This window comes from Equus przewalskii, chromosome 4, assembly GCF_037783145.1.
Source record: "Equus przewalskii isolate Varuska chromosome 4, EquPr2, whole genome shotgun sequence".
Taxonomy (NCBI): domain Eukaryota; kingdom Metazoa; phylum Chordata; class Mammalia; order Perissodactyla; family Equidae; genus Equus; species Equus przewalskii.
Genome location: NC_091834.1, coordinates 50,062,051 through 50,079,932, shown reverse-complemented (window position 1 = coordinate 50,079,932; position 17,882 = coordinate 50,062,051). Strand labels below are relative to the sequence as shown.

The following is a 17,882-nucleotide window of genomic DNA, read 5'->3' as shown; positions in this document are numbered from 1 at the left end:
AAAAAATTCAATTTAAAAACTACCTTTTTTTTTTGGCCTTTTTAATGCCATTTAATAGTAATGTAGGTTGGGTAACATGGATTATTTCTACACTCTTAGAAAATAGGTAATATATATTTACCTTTCTCAACACAGGACATACTAGACAGTTGCTTTTATACATGATCTCTTTGGTTTTTCTGTTTTTCCTATTAACTTATTTATTTATTTTTTTAAAACATAACTGCATTTTATTTTTATTTATTTATTTATTTTTTAAAAGATTTTATTTTTTCCTTTTTTCTCCCCAAAGCCCCCCGGTACATAGTTGTGTATTCTTTGTTGTGGGTCCTTCTAGTTGTGGCATGTGAGATGCTGCCTCAGCGTGGTTTGATGAGCAGTGCCATGTCCATTCCCAGGATTCGAACTAACAAAACACTGGGCCACCTGCAGCGGAGCACGTGAACTTAACCACTCGGCCACGGGGCCAGCCCCTTTCCTATTAACTTATTAATAGGAAAAACTTACTTTTAAGTGAATCTTACTTTTTTTTTTTTTTTTGAGGCAGATTAGCCCTGAGCTAACATCTGCTGCCAATCCTCTTCTTTTTGCTGAGGAAGACTGGCCCTGAGCTAACATCCATGCCCATCTTTCTCTACTTTATATGTGGGATGCCTCTCACAGCATGGCTTGACAAGCAGTGCATAGGTCTGCACCTGGGATCCAATCTGGTGAATCCTTGGCTGCAGAAGCAGAATGTAGGAACTTAACTGCTGGGCCACTGGGCCAGCCCCTAAGTGAATCTCACTTTTATCTTTCTGAGGACCAACAAAAATTCATGTGATTCTAGTGATTTTTATAAGCTTATGTTTAAGAATGGTTGCATTTGTCTACTTTTTAGAACACTGATATGTTCTATACAATATTTTATGCAAAACAATATATATATATTTTGGTAAACAGATAAATTGTTATATGTTGTGGTCTTGTGATATTTTAAGGTTTATGAACAGAGTGGGCAGATTAAATTGAGACTCTGTACTTTCTTTTGAATAGTTCTATAATGTTATAGACATGTTTTGAAACTGTAGCTTATATATCTAGAACTTAAGGAAATTTATACTTTTACTGTTTGGCTCTATCTGTATCACAGATTGTCACATGGTTGAATAACTGTTGATATATTAAAAAAAAAAAGCCATTTAGATTAATAACCCTGTCCTCAGGTCAAGCAGAGTATAAGAATCACAGATCTGTTATGTGCCCCCAAATAAACTAGTTCTGTGGCTGATATTGTCAGGTTATGTAGCAAGAGGATTACCTGTTATATATAAACTGGTAACTGAGTATTTCTGGAGTGTTTGAAATGGAAACAAATATTTGAATACATTGATGTGTGCAGTACTTTAAAATGTATTGTTAATTTGCTCAACATCCTATGAGGTAAAAAGAAAGAAATTACTATTACGCAAATTTAGTATCAAGGGCATTAAGAACTTAGGTAATTTTCCAAGCCTGTACAAGGAGTCAGGATCAGAATAGCCTTGGGTTTTAAAAGCAAATCTGTTCTCCAAATCCTGGTCTCTGATGAGTCACATGGGTGAAAAGCTCTGTTCAAGAGATGTTCATTCTCTGCTCTCGTATTTCTGTGGATATTCCTGTCTTGGTTAATTTGAAACCAAGGTTACTCATAGTCCTTAATTTGGACACAATTGGTATAAGTGGTCAGCTTACTGTTATTTAAAAAAATGCAATGGCAGTGGGCTAGTCATAGGAATTAAAGTATGTTAGAAGCATCTCCTGCAGTCAAGAAACTCATTGCTCGTAATAATCACTTTGCCAAATGTTCAAAACTATGTTTTGAAGGGGAGGGAATTATTCAGAGAAGTTGGGTACGCATTATGTGTGCGTGTGTGTTTATATATATATATGTATAGACATACATACATATATATTTGAGAGAGAGAGAAAGACAAGCTGTTTATGGCAATAAGGATTGTAGTGGTTTGAGGTAGTAGAAATAGGTTTTTTTTCTTTCCTTCTTTCTTTTTTGCTGAGGAAGATTAGCCCTGAGCTAACATCCATCGCCAATCTTCCTCTATTTTTCATGTGAGCTGCTGCCACAGCATGGCCACTGACAGACGAATGGTATAGGTCCATGCCCAGGAATGGAGCCTGGGCTGCCAAAGCAGAGAAAGCCCAACTTAATCACTAGGCCATGGGGGCTGGCCCAGAAGTAGGTTTTTGTTTTTATTTTTGAGGAAGATTAGCCCTGAGCTAACATCTGCTGCCAATCCTCCTCTTTTTGCTGAGGAAGACTGGCCCTGAGCTAATATTCGCACCCATCTTCCTCTACTTTATATGTGGGATGCCTGCCACAGCATGGCTTGCCAAGCAGTGCCATGTCCGCACCCCAGATTCGAACCTGCAAACCCTGGGCCGCTGAAGCGTAACATGTGCACTTAACCACTGTGCCACTGGGCTGGCACGAGAAGTAGTTTGTTTTTAATGTCAGGAATTTGGAAGGAAAATGAGGGCAACAGTGAAATTGGGTTTAAAATGTCTTTCCTACTGACTGATTAGTTATGAAAGACTATTTTTCATTCACAGATGAAATGTTACCATCTTATGAATTTTATAGGGAGAAGATATTATGCTTCGTAATCTTTCATACATGGAAGTTATGGTTTTCTTCTAAGTAGTTAATTTTTTTCGTATAATAAAAAGTCTGCAATAGGTGTTTGCTGACATTGATTCAGCTCCTTGATGATTCCATCAAAGATCTAGGAGCCTTTTCTCTTTAGCTCCATTGTCCTTATGTTGTTGTCTTCTGTCCTTAAGATTGCTGTCTTATGGTCACAAGATGGCTCAAGAAGCTTCAGTCACCTACAGGATGCTTTATTCCAATCAGAGGCTGAAAGAAGCGGCTGTGCCTCTTACGTCTTTTCTCTTCTAAGAGGTACACAGAAATGCCAGAAGCTCCCAGCAGACACTTCCCTGTACATTTCATGGCCAGGACCAGATCACATGACTCTACCTTGCTGCAAGGGGAGCTGGGAAATCAAAGACCCTTACTGAAACTGTTAAGATTGGCTCAGTCTAATCATAACCCATCGCCTGAGTCTGGGCACATTGCTACCCTAAGGATAAAGCATAGGGGTGAATACTGAGTAGAAACTAACAGTGTCTGTCGCATATGGCTGTATTTTATCCTTCATTACTATAATGTAAGTAGTCCTCCTCTATATAATAAAGCAGTCCATGTATTCACTAAAAGAGAATTACCTTGTACTCTAAAATTCGTAACTCTACAAATGCCAAAATACCTCTGTGAAGTATCTTTATTTATTGACTCTCTGTCTCTTTTACTTTCCTGGGAGAAAATTCAACTAATTTGTCAAAGATTTAATTACAGACCCAGAATAGGAATCAAATAGAACCTACCCCTCAAAATGTGTAAATATGAATTATCATAAAACTTTCCTGAAAGCGAAAGATACTCCCAAATATAAGCTGTATGGTAGTTGCATAGGCAAATGGGCACTCTCACTTTTTTGATTCTAGAGTCTTTGACAGTGAGTAGATTCTAAAGTTTGGGTCACATGTCTGTGTTACATCGTTTAATCATGAGGATGTTGAAGTAAATCTTTGAAAATAAATCTAATAAATATATAATAAATATCCACTTTGTTTCAGAAACTGTGCTAGTACAATGGAGATTAAAAAGATGCAAATTAAATTCTTCCTTCAAGCTCACAGCAAAATGACATGAATTTCTCAGAAACTCAGGATAAAAAGTATTCAAAGTCTCAACAGTAAATTGGGTGGTTTTTTTGTTACCAAGATTACCAGCTTGGGAGTTCTGATATCCAAAGTATGAAGCTATAAGTACAGGTGAGTTTTAAACAAAATAAATAAAATTAACGAATATCACACCAAAAGCACTGTTTTTCCAAGTTGGGGATATATAGAGAGAACAAATATGAGGCGATACTATTTCCCTACTTTCAAGCCAATCGTTTGGGCATTCTGAAGCTGTAGTTAAGTTACACAGGCAAAAGAAATAATGCTGTTACATTTAAAATATATTTTCACATAAACCTTACACTCAATATTCATTCTAGAGACATATGAATCAAAAAATGATTGAAGAAAAATAGTGTGTCTAGGTTCATAGACGTTTATTTAGAAAATATGGTGATCTGGGCCCTGTGCTAAAGCACATGCTTCAAAGGTGTTCTGATCTCCATTTTAGAGATGTGGAAACTAACTCTCAGGGATCAGCAACTTGCACAAGTTCTCATAGGATATAAAGACATGATGGCAGTTCTGGTGGCCCTAAAGGGTTGGGGGGTAAAATTCCTGAATCCATTGTATACAGCTAATATAGTGGTGCTCCACTCTGGCTCACATTGAATCACCTAGGGAGCTTTATAAAATCTGAATGCCTGGCCCCACCTTATACTAATTAATCCAAATCTGTGATGTTGGGGCCCAGACAGTGGTATTATAAAGCACAAAAACAAAACCCAAAAACTTCCTCCGGTGATTCTTTTGTGCAGCCCAGGTTAAGAACCACTACTTTTGCTGTAGGCCTGAGGATATGATTAACTGTGTTGTTGAATCAGGGTGATCCATATCCAGTGGGTTCTTGAAGATTCAGTTCATGTGGTATTTCGTGACCTGAAAGCAAATATAGACAAGTTCCTTGTGTCTTATTTGAAATATTGTCATGTGGCATCATCTTTTCTAGCCTTTGTTCTTTTTTCTGTTTTAAAATGACTCATGCTGAACAGTACACTTACTTCATGTTGCAACTTGGTCCTTCACATGGTTGTCCCAATGCCCATTTATCTTTGTGGTCATGGGCGCAGCCTAAAAATTTAGAACAATGCAAGTCATTTAGAAATTCAAAACATGATTTCTGGTAATGCTTCAGGAAGTATTTTAAGGATAACTTTCTTTTCCACAGTGCCCTGGACTCCTTCCTGAAATAGATTAAAAACTGGTTATTGGCAGAGAAGAGAAATAGGTGGAAGGGACTTGGGCTAACACTGGGAACTATGTGATTAGTCTTGATTTAAATGCTGGAAATGGCTGTTGAGTCACTTATGGCTTTTCTAATTCTGAATCTGTCTCTCTGGAATATTTATTTTAACACTTCCCAGACAAAGATATGCAAGAAAGTCTAGTGTAACTCATTCTTTTGAAAGGAATTAAGAGCCTAGTTTTGTCATGCATGCACACTCCTAATTATTCTTTCGTCCTTTTAGATAAAATGGGGGAAAAGGACAGAGGCAAATTCTCTTAGATATATTCTGACCTAGGACAGAGTCCAAATATTATGTTATCCCAGGTTTACCCAAAGCTTAGGTAGACAGATTGTTTTCCATGTTCTCTGCTTCATCACCCTGGTTCTCACAACTCCTTGAAATTTTGTATGTGTGTACGTACTTCAGAAAAATTGTACACCACACTCCCCTCCTCTGCCTAGAGCAATGTTGTTTTGCTAAAATGACTTATTTGAATCCCAAACTTACTATTGACCAGGCATGGGACTTCAGACAAATTGCTTAACTCCTCCGAGATTTTCATTCATTCATCTCTAAAATAAAGATAATGTTATCTACAGCTTACCATGTTTGCAGGAATTAAAATTACATAATTTATATAAAGCACCTAGTACAAAGTCTGGGACATGGTACCTCCTCAGTAAATATAATTTATCTTCTCTTTTCCTCCCCCTTCCGTCTATCAAAATACATTCACAGGAAGAACCTGATGCCAGCCATTTACACATAAGTGAGAGTTTGTCTTTTTTTTTCATTTCCTAGGATATTCTATAGAAGTAGACTTCTAAGAATAATAATGATAATAATAATAGACAGTTATAATGCTTGTTATATACTTTACTATGAGAGTTATTGGTTAGATGGCTTATCTTCTTTATAGAAATTTATTATCAGTGAGTGGGGAAAGGTTATTTTTGTGTATGGTTGGTTGGAGAACAGAGAAGTCACTCCATACAGGCAGCTCTCTCCTCTGCATATGAGGAAAACCCACCCGAAGTCACATTCAGTGATGTGTTCGTGCAAGCAGCAGTTAATGACCGTCATAGGACGACCTGTCATCAGAGTCTATCCGAGCTGATTCAGGGTTAAGATTAATCATGAAAGTCAGCACCCACAAGACACAGGTTCTGGGAAAGAAATTAGGCTGCACTTCTATGAAAATAGTTACAAAGAAGTAACAATAATTAGGAGAATGGAAAATATGACCTTCAGCCATTTGGTGCCCTGGTAGATATACAACACAGCTCACATCAGCCTTGAGGATGTGAGAAAATCTGCGCAGTGGAGACTTGAATGGTCTTTGAAATATTTCTCAAAGACACTCCTGGGATACTTGTCAGAAGTGCCCTAAGTATATTTTTCTAGAGACATAGAACCCTTTCTTCAAGGACCTATAGAGAAAAGGCAGACAAGGCTTTAGATTCTGCCCTCTCATCCTCTTGAAGACATACCTTACTTACAAAAGGAGATTTAGATTACATGATTGCATAAAACTTGGCACAGAGAAACTGAAAGCAAATATTTATTCTACAAGGATGGGTTAACAGTGTTACGGTAGTAAGACTTACCTTGTACAACTTTGAAGAAATGTATAGAGTTGTTAATGGAATGACATTATGATTAACAAACATAATTAACAGTGATTAAGAAATGTTAAGAAACTGCTGTGAGACACTGGCGCTGTGCCTGAGCGGTTAAGTTTACACTCTCTGCTTCAGTGGCCCAGGGTTCGCTGTTTGGATCCTGGGCACGGACGTACACACTGCTCATCAAGCCATGCTATGGAGGTATCCCATGTAGACGAATTGGAATGACTTACACTAGGATATACAACTATGTGCTGCGGCTTTGGGGAGGAAAAAAAAAGAAAAAAGAGGAAGATTGGCAACAGATGTTAGTTCAGGGCCAATCTTCCTCACCAAAAAGTATACCTTAAAAAAAAAGAAACTGCTGTCAGATTTCTGGTAAATATTTAACAACACTTGTGAATCAGACAACAAAAGTGGAATAAAGCCCCTCCTCTCTACCTCTGCTAAAAAAAAAATGTGCATTTTTCTTTTTGACCCCAAATCAGGATTTGTCCCATAGAATTGGCCTCTTTGTTACTGTATATCCTTCAAGTTTCTGGATCAGCACTATGGGGAAAGCGACACAGCCTCAAGCGAACCTCACGTAACTTTGCTCCATTTTGCTGATTTGTATAGAGAAATATAATCCCCAGTTCTTACTGAGAATACCCTAAATAATGCCTTAATCCTGATTTGGACTAAGGAAAACTAAAGGTCTCTTTGCTTCTTTATCTTTTTCTCTCTATAGTATGTGTGTGTGTGTGTGTGTACATATGTATTTTTTTTTTATTATGATAGATTACAAGCTTGTGAGATTTCAGTTGTACATTTTTGTTAGTCACGTTGTGGGTACACCACTTCCCCCTTCGTACCCTCCCCCCACACCCCCTTTTCCCTGGTAACCACCGATCAGATCTCCTTCTCAATATACTAATTTCCACCTATGAGTGGAGTCATATAGAGATCGTCTTTCTCTGACTGACTTATTTCACTTAACATAATGCCCTCGAGGTCCATCCACGTTGTTGTGAATGGGCCAATTTCGTCTTTTTTTATGGCTGAGTAGTATTCCATTGTGTATATATACCACATCTTCTTTATCCAGTCATCAGTTTCTGGGCATGTAGGCTGGTTCCATGTCTTGGCTATTGTAAATAATGCTGCGATGAACATAGGGGTGCAACGGACTCTTGAGATATCTGTTATCAGGTTCTTAGGATAGATACCCAGTAATGGGATGGCTGGGTCATAGGGTATTTCTATTTTTAACTTTTTGAGAAATCTCCATACTGTTTTCCATAGTGGCTGTACCAGTTTGCATTCCCACCAACAGTGTATGAGGGTTCCTCTTTCTCCACAACCTCTCCAACATTTGTCGTTCTTGGTTTTGGATGTTTTTGCCAATCTAACGGGGGTAAGGTGATATCTTAGTGTAGTTTTGATTTGCATTTCCCTGATGATTAGCGATGATGAACATCTTTTCATGTGTCTATTGGCCATATTCATATCTTCTTTTGAGAAATGTCTGTTCATGTCCTCTGCCCATTTTTTGATCGGGTTGTTTGTTTTTTTGTTGTTAAGCAGTGTGAGTTCTTTGTATATTATGGAGATTAACCCTTTGTCGGATAAGTGGCTTGTAAATATTTTTTCCCAATTAGTGAGCTGTTTTTTTGTTTCAATTCTGTTTTCCCTTGCCTTGAAGAAGCTCTTTAGTCTGATGAAGTCCCATTTGTTTATTCTTTCTATTGTTTCCCTCAACTGAGGAGTTACAGTGTCCAAAAAGATTCTTTTGAAACTGATGTCAAAGAGTGTACTGCCTATATTCTCTTCCAAAAGACTTATTGTCTCAGGCCTAATCTTTAGGTCTTTGATCCATTTTGAGTTTATTTTGGTGTGTGGTGAAAAAGAATGGTCAATTTTCAATCTTTTGCATGTGGCTGTCCAGTTTTCCCAGCACCATTTGTTGAAGAGACTTTCTTTTCTCCATTGTAGGCCCTCTGCTCCTTTGTCGAAGATTAGCTGTCCATAGATGTGTGGTTTTATCTCTGGGCTTTCAATTCTGTTCCATTGATCTGTGGACCTGTTTTTGTACCAGTACCATGCTGTTTTGATCACTGTAGCTTTGTAGTATGTTTTGAAATCGGGGATTGTGATTCCGCCGGCTTTGTTTTTCTTGCTCAGGATTGCTTTAGCAATTCGCGGTCTTTTGTTGCCCCATATGAATTTTAGGATTGTTTGTTCAATTTCTGTGAAGAATGTTCTTGGGATTCTGATTGGGATAGCATTGAATCTGTATATTGCTTTAGGTAGTATGGACATTTTAACTATGTTTATTCTTCCAATCCATGTACAAGGAATGTTTTTCCATCTCTTTATGTCATCGCCTATTTCTTTCAAGAAAGTCTTGTAGTTTTCATTGTATAGATCCTTCACTTCCTTGGTTAAGTTTATCCCAAGGTATTTTACTCTTTTCGTTGCGATTGTGAATGGGATAGAGTTCTTGAGTTCTTTTTCTGTTAGTTTATTGTTAGTGTATAGAAATGCTACTGATTTATGCACATTAATTTTATACCCTGCTACTTTGCTGTAGTTGTTGATTATTTCTAATAGTTTTTCTGTGGATTCTTTGGGGTTTTCTATGTATAAGATCATGTCGTCTGCAAACAACGAGAGTTTTACTTCTTCGTTACCTATTTGGATTCCTTTTATTTCTTTTTCCTGCCGAATTGCTCTGGCCAGCACCTCCAGTACTATGTTGAATAGGAGTGGTGAAAGTGGGCACCCTTGTCTTGTTCCTGTCCTCAGAGGGATGGCTTTCAGCTTTTGTCCATTGAGTATGATGTTGGCTGTGGGTCTATCATATATGGCCTTTATTATGTTGAGGTACTTTCCTTCTATACCCATTTTACTGAGGGTTTTTATCATAAATGGGTGTTGGATCTTGTCGAATGCTTTCTCTGCATCTATTGAGATGATCATGTGGTTTTTGTTTTTCATTTTGTTGATGTAGTGTATCACGTTGATTGACTTGCGGATGTTGAACCATCCCTGTGTCCCTGGTATAAATCCCACTTGATCATGGTGTATAATCTTTTTGATGTATTGCTGTAATCGGTTTGCCAAAATTTTGTTGAGGATTTTTGCATCTATGTTCATCAGTGATATCGGCCTGTAGTTCTCCTTCTTTGTGTTGTCCTTGTCAGGTTTGGGGACCAGAGTGATGTTGGCTTCATAGAATGTGTTAGGGAGTTCTCCATCTTTCTCAATTTTCTGGAACAGTTTGAGGAGAATAGGTATTAAGTCTTCTTTGAATGTTTGGTAGAATTCTCCAGAGAAGCCGTCTGGTCCTGGACTCTTGTTTTTGGGGAGGTTTTTGATTACCGTTTCTATTTCCTTACTTGTGATTGGTCTATTCAGATTCTCCATTTCTTCCTGATTCAGTTTGGGGAGATTGTAGGAGTCTAGGAATTTGTCCATTTCTTCCAGGTTGTTCAATTTGTTGGCATATAGTTTTTCATAGTATTCTCTTATGATCTCTTGTATTTCATTGGTATCTGTTGTGATTTCTCCTCTGTCATTCCTGATTTTATTAATTTGCGATTTCTCTCTTCTTTTCTTGGTGAGTCTGGCTAGGGGTTTGTCAATTTTGTTAATTCTTTCGAAGAACCAACTCTTTGTTTCATTGATCCTTTCTATTGTCTTTTTTGTTTCAATATCGTTTATTTCTGCTCTTATTTTTATTATTTCCCTCCTTCTACTGACTCTGGGCTTTGTTTGTTCTTCTTTTTCTAGTTCTGTTAGGTGTCGTTTGAGGTTGCTTACGTGAGCTTTTTCTTGTTTAGTGAGGTGAGCCTGTATTGCGATGAATTTCCCTCTTAGGACTGCTTTTGCTGCATCCCAAATGATTTGGTATGTCGTGTTCTCATTTTCATTTGTCTCCAGATAATATTTGATTTCTTCTTTAATTTCTTCAATGATCCATTGTTTGTTGAGAAGCGTGTTGTTTAGTCTCCACATTTTTGCACCTTTCTCTGCTTTTTTCTTGTAGTTGATTTCTAGTTTAATAGCGTTATGATCAGAAAAGATGCTTGATATTATTTCAACTCTCTTGTATTTATTGATGTTTGCTTTGGTTCCCAAAATATGGTCAATCCTTGAGAATGTTCCATGTGCACTTGAGAAGAATGTGTAACCTGCTGTTTTTGGATGAAGTGTTCTATATATATCTATTAAGTCCATCTGGTCTAATTTTTCATTTAATTCTATTATTTCCTTGTTGATTTTCTGTCTGGATGTTCTGTCCATTGGTGTTAATGGTGTGTTGAGGTCCCCTACTATTATTGTATTGTTGTTGATGTCTTCTTTTAGTTCTATTAAGAGTTGCTTTACAAATTTTGGTGCTCCTGTGTTGGGTGCGTATATATTTATAAGTGTTATGTCTTCTTGGTGGAGAGTCCCTTTTATCATTATATACTGTCCCTCTTTATCTTTCTTTATCTGTTTTGTTTTGAAATGTACCTTGTCTGATATTAGTATAGCGACACCTGCTTTCTTTTGTTCCTTATTAGCTTGGAGTATTGTTCTCCATCCCTTCACTCTGAGTCTGTGTTTGTCTTTGGGGCTGAGGTGTGTTTCCTGGAGGCAGCATATTGTTGGATCTTGTTCTTTGATCCATCCTGCCACTCTGTGTCTTTTGATTGGGGAGTTCAATCCATTTACATTTAGAGTGATTATTGAGACGTGGGGGCCTACCACTACCATTTTGTGTCTTGTTTTCCGGTTTTCTTCAGTTTCCTTTGTTTCTCATCCCATGGTTTAATCTGTTCTGATGTAGAGCTGCTACTCTCTGTTGTTGTCCTTCTACTTATCTCCTCTGCTCTTGGTTTTGTAGCCCCTTTCCTTTTTTGGATTTTTCAGGAATGAGGGTTTTCCTGAGGATTTCCTGAAGAGGAGGTTTTGTGGCAATGAACTCCCTTAATTTTTGTTTATCTGGGAAAGTTTTTATTTCTCCATCGTATTTGAAGGATATTTTCGCTGGGTAGAGAATTCTTGGCTGTAGATTTTTGTCCTTCAGATTTTTGAATATATCATTCCACTCTCTTCTAGCCTGTAAAGTTTCTGCTGAGAAATCTGCTGATAGCCTGATGGGGGTTCCTTTGTAGGTTAGTTTCTTTTGCCTGGCTGTCCTTAATATTTTCTCCTTGTCGTTGACTTTTGCTAGCTTCACTACTATATGCCGTGGAGTTGGTCTTCTTGCATTGATAAAGTTTGGAGATCTATTGGCTTCTGTCACCTGAAGATCTATCTCCCTCACCAGATTTGGGAAGTTCTCAGCCATTATTTCTTTGAATAGGTTTTCTGCCCCTTTCTCCTTCTCTTCTCCCTCTGGTATACCTATAATCCTTACGTTGCATCTCTTAATTGTGTCTGATAATTCTCGGAGAGTTTCTTCATTTCTTTTAAGTCTTGCTTCTCTCTCCTCCTCTGCCTGCAACAATTCTATATTGCCATCTTCCAAATTGCTAATTCTTTCCTCCTTATTATCGGCCCTACTGTTCAGAGCATCTAGATTTTTCTTAATCTCCTCTATTGTGTTCTTCATTTCCAATATTTCTGTTTGGTTCTTCTTTATCGTATCAAACTCTTTTGTGACATAGCTCCTGAACTCGTTGAGTTGTCGGTCAGAATTCTCTCTTAACTCATTGAGAATCCTAATGATGGCTGTTTTGAAGTCATCATCATTTAGGTTATATATCTCATTTTCTTTGGGATTGTTTTCTGTGTATTTGTTACTTTCTTTCTGTTCTGGAGATTTAATGTATTTTTTCATATTGCTTGATGATGTTGATTTGTGCCTCCGCATGGAGATAGAGTTTAGTTGCTCCTTTCACTTGTTTCAGCTGCTGCGGTGGGGGGAGCAGCTGTTTATACTTCACCAACCAGGAACCCTGTCCGTAGTTGCTAACTGGGCCTGGGCCCCTCTTCGTAGCCACAGTGGCCCTTTGGATTCCCTCCTCTGCCGTGGGGGCCGTCACAGGGGGGCTTCAGGCTGCAGGTGCCTACTGTTGTTGCCCACCTAGATGCGCTCTCTCCTTGGGGTCTGCAACGGTGTTATGGGCTTTTCCAGCGGCCAGGGGTGGGATCACTTATATTTGTCGCTCCGTTGCTGTCGGCACCCACCAAATCTCACTTGTCCTCTATGGGTCGCAGGAGAGCTATTGGCATCTTCTACAGTCTGTGGTTAGTACACCTAGCTATGCTGCTTTTGCCCTGGGGTCTTCCAGCCTTGTGGCTGGCGGCTGGGTGCCTTCTACTGGTGCTGTGCAGAGGCTTTCCCTAAGGCTGCTGTGAGCCTGTAGGGTTTCCCCCTAGGCTACTAAGCTGGGTCTCTGGAACTCTCTCCAGCCCCAGTCCTCTCCGAGATCTCCGGCAATCCCTAGCCTCACGGGGTGGGCAACGGCAGCTGGGGGTCGCCCCGCCCTCTGGGATTCTCTCCGGGCCTCTCCCGGAGCCGTGAATGCTCAGCGTGGCCCCTCTGCTAATGGCAGACAGAGAGTTTTGTCTGCTGCCTGGCGGAGCTCCAGCGCTTCCCCTCCGGGTCGCCGAACCGGCCTTTGAAAGTTCCCCCAGCCTCGGTCCTCTCCGAGATCTCCGGCAATCCCTAGTCCCACGGGGCGGGCAACGGCAGCTGGGAGACCTCCGTGCCCTCCGTGTCTCTCTCTGGGACCCTCCAGGCGCCCCGAGCACCAGGCTGGGTCTCCCCGCCAATGGCGGGGAGAGATTCTCCCCGCGGGCTCAGGTGTGCAACTCCAAAGTTTCCCTCTGCATTTAGGAGTAATTGCGGGGGGTTTAGGTAGGGTTCTGGTCACCTGTTTCCACCGTCGCTCCTCTGTTGTGTTCTCGCTCCTGCCCTAGATGTGTGTGGATCCTCTGGGGGCGTCCGTTGGAAGAAAGCCACTTGCGGGTACTAGGCTGCCCGTCGGGGTCGGAGAGTTTTCACCTATTTCCACATCCTCCCGGAGGAAAGTCCATCCGCCTTCCGATGTATAGTCGCGTGGGTGTCTCAGACGTCCTGAGATGCTGTCTGGATATCCTTTGTCAAGCGATAAGTGTTCAAATAATTGTAGACTTGAAGGGCGAGAGACAAAGAGGACTACTCACGGCACCATCTTGGCTCCTGTACATATGTATTTTTTAAAAAACATTTGTGATTTTATCGAGATCCTGGATGCCTAGACAAAGTTTCCCTGAACGCATGACTGTGTCGTTTTGAAACTTCTTTTGGTGCCGATTTTACCTGATTAGTTTTGCTCTGAAATAGCCTGGAGGTTGTGAAAGTTGATGTCACCAGGGTCCAGAGTGTTGGCACATGACTTCAAACAAGAGATCAAAGTGAATTTCCAGAGGAGTTCCAAGTGTGTTCTGTAAGTGCTGGTAAAGAGTACTAAACATTCATGATTCATTAACTGTATCTACACCGCATAGAAGGAAGTAGAGATTTGGTACTTGCCTAGTCATTAATTTGTTATCCGCCTACACTGATAGAACACATTAATTATATCAGTTGGTTTATTGACAGATCTCTACTTTGCTTTTCTGTTTTATAGACAGTCCTAGTACATAGATGCCACATGTGTTGTTCTATCCTTTACACAATTCTTAGGATGACTTTGGCCAGTCTAAACATTGCCCAAGAATTGTTTATCGTGGCTGATTTAATACTCCTCTTGAAGCATGTGTACTATTAACTTCTGCTTAAGAATCTCCAACAAGCAAACATTTACACAAAGAGGGTGATTCCCTGCTAGCTGCAGGGAGGGATCGAGCCAATGGGACCAAAATAGATATGACTGTGGCCAGGTCCCTGAGACTTTAATCACACTTAATGACCGTACAAGTTGTGCCGGGAGGAAGGAAGATGTGATGTCTCTCTGGATTATGCAATATAGCTTGTTTTTTATTTACATGGCTGCAATAGAAGGGCTACACTGTAGCTTTTTCTCCGACTCCATTTACTGGCTATTTGTAGAAAGCCATTATTTGGTGTATTTAAAAACATTAAGAATAGGGCAAGGCAAGGAAGAGGAAAGATGTTAGGATAAAGGAAAATTTCCCACAGGCATTACTAAGAATTCATTCTGCAGAAGAAGTCCTTCTCAATTGCTTCTTGCTCATGGAAATTTTTTCACCTACCTTGCCAAGGCCTTGATACTGATATCTGGGAGGTATTAAGCAATTCAGAAAGTTTATTCATCAACTTCGATTCATCTTAATTAATGAAAAAGCAGAGAAATCAAAGTTGTGTCCCTCCTCTCTCAAAAGTTCAGGATTTGTAATGCTAACGGCTTGCTCCCCACTTAGAGTAAACACATTAGTCAAATTTGATATACTGACTCATAAGTCACACATTAGGGCCAAACGTGTTCTGTTATGAGAAATTAAGACTCCCTCTTGACACATAACTTGGCTCTGAATTTGAACCAGATAAACAACATCCCTGTTTGCTGCATTTGGAAAGTAAATTGAAATATATAGGCAATGGTGATGTCTTTATCTTTCACAGATATCACTGGATTCAGGGCAAGAAGCCTTGTGTTTTGGGGGCTCCTCTTTGAAATCCATGCCCTTCCTTAGGGCTTCTGACCCAATATGTTTAAATTTGAGATTGAGGTAAATTCGAATGGCTCTGGCTGTTGCAAGGAAGCAAGAGAAAGGAGTGGAGTTGGCCTTACAGAGGTAGCTCCTGGTTCAGTGTGAGGAGCAGCCTCATTGCATGGGATTGAATCTGAACTTGAACACCTCAGAGACTGCCCCAGTCTAGCCATTGGAACCAAAGCATAAGAGCCAGGACGAATGCACTACCCGTGATCTGCAATCGTATTATTTTGGTAACTATGAATCAGCAATGCTAAAAATACTTTTTATTTTTAACTAAAATATTTGAGATCTGAAGAAAGAGCAAACTAACCACTGACTCATTCCACTAAAGGAAAGCTTCAAAGAAGTTACCCAATGAAGACAATGTATTGCCTGGCTTTCCACAAGAAAAACAAATATCTGGTGCTTTTCAATTAAAAAAATAAATCTAAGAGCAGAGTTTTCTTCTTTTCTGAATTCAAGAGACTCCTTTAAGTTATGAGGACATTATATTAATCTCAATTTTTTTGTGGGAATTTTAGATTTTAGCTATCTTTATAGATAGCTTTTTATATCTCTATAGAAGTTTTCTAAATAGAGATTTTTCCAACTCCTGTAAATGTCAAAGCCACACTCACCTGTCTCCTGTGTCCTTAGAAGTGCTTGTCCCTTGCTCATTTTTCCTCTAGGGTCAGGCTGACCTTGGGGTGCTGAATCCCAAGGAGACCAGACCCTGGTTAAGAGCAACTAGACTGTGTCAGCAAAGTTACCATGTGGCACCAGGCTGTGCTTGGCAGGGATGTGAAGGAAGAACTTATGGGCTGTGGCAATATGTTTGATGAAGCCCATTGGGTCTGGAAATCAATTAATAAGTATCTATTGAGTCTTTTGATTTTCTTTTTTAAATAGCATAAGCATCTCCTATGTGCCAAACACAATTCTATACTATCTCTTAGTACCCTTGGCTTCGCACACTATAATATACTTTGATTCCTTCCTTCATTCACTTATACTAACAACAGCATGGTCTAATAGAAAGTAGCAGGATTTTTAAATAAGAGTTCCAAGTTTGTATTTTTTTAATCTTTTTAAAAAATTATGATTATTATTATTTGTGTATTTTTTTTTTTTTGAGGAAGATTAGCCCTGAGCTAACATCTGCCACCAATCCTCCTCTTTTTGCTGAGGAAGACTGGCCCTGAGCCGACATCCATGCCCATCTTCCTCTACTTTATATGTGGGACGCCTACCACAGCATGGCTTACCAAATGGTGCCATGTCTGCACCTGGGATCTGAACTGGCAAACTGCAGGCTGCCAAAGCGGAACGTGCACACTTATCCACTATGCCACCGGGCCGGCCCCCTGAGTTCGTATTTAAGCACTAGCTCTCACTTGTGTGAGCTTTGGCTACTTATATTTCCTGAATCTCAGATTACTGACATAAGAATAAAAGCATCTCCTATATTTAAAATAGTTGGCAAACAGTAAATTTTTTATGGAGTTCTCATTTTCTACATGAGGAAACTAAGGGAAATGGCAGCAGTAAAAAGAAAATAAAGAAATGGAGGTAAGTTTAGAAAATACTATTTGTGAGGAAAAATGAAAGGCCATTGTGACACAGGCAGCTTAAGAACCAATTGTATCCCAGAACTGGGGCCTAGACTTCCCTGCCTGCTTGTGTGGTTTGATTGACAGTAAATGGGCCATCTTTATTCTCTCTATTAGAACCATCTGTCACAGGGCAGAGCCCATCCTTTGTGTATCAGGAAAAGTAGGCCTGTATTCTTGGTGAGAGGACAGGTAGTTTGTGTGGCATTGTTGTCCTGGTCTGCATTGGGAGTTGTTTATCTAGGGCCCGTAGTACCTGAAAGAAAGTTGGGCAGAATGCTGCAAGGTGCTCTTGGGCATGGCCTTTTCTTTCTGCCAAGGCTGCATTAGTTTACATAAAGCTGAGAGAAACAGAGGGCTAGATAGACAGGTTCTTGGAAGGGGAAGAGATCACCAAATGGCTCATTTTATTTTTAAAGTGTTTTCTAATTTTTATCTCTCTTCTTTTGCCATAATGCTTCTTGATTTATTTTTAAAAATGAACTTGGTCTACTTAGCTGCTCCAGAGTCAGCTCTAACCTGGCCAGGAGTCAGCCAAGGTTGAAAACCAGCAATGCGTCATGTCAGGGCTCTTGGCTAAAGCAGAGTGAGCGTGGAAGTTCCTGGGATCCACGGAGGTGGTAGGGCACAGAGTCTCTGAGATCACAGAATCAGTAAGTGCCCGCTTCATAAATGGGGTTAAATTATCCCAGCGCAGAACCTGTTTCTGCTCTGCTACTTTATATAGCCTTTGGGGGCAGGTACCTAGGTGCAGCCTGCAGCCAGAAAGTTAGATATCTACAGGTACAATTTACCCCTCATCAAGGAAAAACACTAAAATTGCTTCAACTGGCAGGCCAGAAGGAAGTGGAGACTATGGGGCAGGAGATAGTCTGAATGAAGAGAAGGAATGCATAAAGTTGTGTAATCTACGCAGAGGAAATTGAAAGTTGATTATGTTCAGATGGTTCACAGAATGTTGATTAATTCCAATAGTGATAGCAGCTAGTTGCAAGAGCGACATCCTTCAGTGCATG

General features: G+C 39.8%; 2 long non-coding RNA genes across 3 annotated transcripts in view; one reads left to right on the top strand and one right to left on the bottom strand.

Annotated features, from left to right (window-relative positions):
• LOC139082814 (uncharacterized) overlaps positions 1-17,882 on the top strand; it is a 68,823-nt gene that overhangs the window by 45,021 nt on the left and 5,920 nt on the right. For both annotated transcript variants that reach the window (XR_011539072.1, XR_011539073.1), the window contains 2 exons: positions 2,821-2,938; positions 3,676-3,873. This is a non-coding gene — a long non-coding RNA (uncharacterized lncRNA). The remainder of the gene's footprint in view (positions 1-2,820; positions 2,939-3,675; positions 3,874-17,882) is intronic.
• Positions 4,144-16,044, bottom strand: LOC139082815 (uncharacterized). The gene is made up of 3 exons (XR_011539074.1): positions 15,895-16,044; positions 4,785-4,854; positions 4,144-4,662 (listed from the first exon to the last, which is right to left on the bottom strand). It is a non-coding gene; the product is annotated as an uncharacterized lncRNA (long non-coding RNA).